The 2,000-nt window shown below is 33.2% G+C and overlaps 1 pseudogene; it reads right to left on the minus strand.

The window, feature by feature from the left end:
- Positions 1-850: 850 nt before the first annotated feature.
- Positions 851-969, minus strand: LOC112484679 (annotated as a pseudogene).
- Between the last annotated feature and the right edge of the window lie 1,031 nt (positions 970-2,000).

Consider the following 2,000-nt stretch of genomic DNA (forward strand, 5'->3'; position numbering starts at 1 on the left):
AGAGTACACTCTAAAATACAATAAAAAGTATAGTTTAGTAAACACATAAACCAGAAACACGGTTGTTTGTTAACATTATGTATTATGGACTATACATAATTGTATGTGGTGTACTTTTATAGGACTGGCAGCACACTAGATTTGTTTACATCAGCATCACGACAAACACGTGTAATGCATTGCATTGTGACACTAAAAAGCTACAACAAAAGTAGGGGATAGGAATTTTTCAGCTCTATTATGATTTATGGGACCGTCGTCATATATGTGGTCTGTCACTGACTGAAACATCATTATGTGGCACATGACTATAATACAATGGATTATTATAATTAATAATGTTATTATGCTTCAGTCACTATAACAAGTATGAGTAGGAGGAACACATGTATTTCAGTATTACTAATATGAATTATATAAATTATATTCTATTCAGGCTTTGCTACCTCTGAAAATAGAAAAAAAAAAAACATGTATTTAAAAGCTTAAGGATGTTGGTCACTATTAAGAGACAAAAAGAATTTCCTATGTCATTCTGTTCCGGATAGGTAACGAATTCTCTAAACAGGCAATGTTACTAAAATTAAATTTATTATTTTTATTACATTTTATAGGAAAAACTCAAAGTTTTGAATTTGGTAAAAACATATAGCTTTGGACCACAATCATATTTGATGTATATTGTATAATAATCTTTCCTTTTATTTCCATCTTAATTCTAATCTACTAAATATTTTAGCCCAAATAGCTGCAATAATTCTATTTGCTTAGATTTTTTAAAATGTTTCTCCACTTTAACATCACTTCTGCTGTATTTATTTATTTTTATCTTTATTTTTATATTTTCTAACGCCTACGGCACCCAGTCTTCCTAGGTGGTCTCCCATCCAAGTTCTAACCAAGCCCGACCCTGCTTAGCTTTCGAGATCGGACAGGATCGGACGTGTTCAGGGTGGCATGGCCATAGACTCCTGTATTTAAATGTCCTTTTAACCACCCCAATGAAAAATATTAGTTATATACTTTTTAAAATCATTTGAATATCAAAATATTAGCCTTTATGTTCATTTTGCTTTGATATTTATGTAACATCTAATGGCGTAGGAAGTTAATGCACATGCAAAAGTGTTGTTATTATGGAGAGGAAGCTGGGATTTACGCATGGGTAACATCAGTGATGAAATATCAGCTCTTAAGTGAAATAAATGATTCTTAGTTCTAAATAGGTGAGCAGTGGTAAGTTGATAAGAAAAGGCTTTTTGAATAAATCTCAGTTAAAACTTATTTCAGTGAACCGAATACTTGCATTTTCAACCCAGTCCTCCTTTCTCTTGCCTTCATAACATTATAACAATGATAGGCAGATAATCACTCTTCCTCTAAGCAGCCCGTGTGGCTCAGAGGCAGCAACCGCAGCTCCACGGGGAGAGACAGAGATGAGTTCATAACTACGTTAATGATATTTTGCTAGAATGTGGTTGACGAACCAAGGCTTAATTCAAACCTAATGTATGACTTAAAGAGAGTCTGTGTTGCAAGAGTTCCATGTAATTCTGTTAGACTCAAGGGAAAGAAAGACACCTAATTGCACTAGTAAGTGAGATCCTCACGTTCTTTTATGTACTGTTTATGAATAAAAAATATAGTCCATTTTATTATCAATAACTATGTTATAATTAAAAGGGATGTGGCCTTAGCACACAGCTGTCACTGTGTGTAGCAGAGACGACGGAAAGGAAGAATCAGAGCTCTTAATGACACATTGAGTCAGTTTCACCATCTTCCGACTTTTGATAGATAAAATATATCGTTATTTAATCCAAGGTGAATTATTTGCATTTGGTATGACAGTGCTGATAAAAAATAATTTAGCGCGAGGAGTTGGAGAGCTAAAATATTAAATTTGTCAAGTGGGGAAAGTAAGACAATAAATAAGTCTCTGAAAGAATGATATTGTATTACATCATTTCAGGAAACGACCATTTTTATGGAATACCATG

This window comes from Pteropus alecto, unplaced genomic scaffold (assembly GCF_000325575.1).
Source record: "Pteropus alecto unplaced genomic scaffold, ASM32557v1 scaffold17, whole genome shotgun sequence".
Lineage (NCBI taxonomy): Eukaryota > Metazoa > Chordata > Mammalia > Chiroptera > Pteropodidae > Pteropus > Pteropus alecto.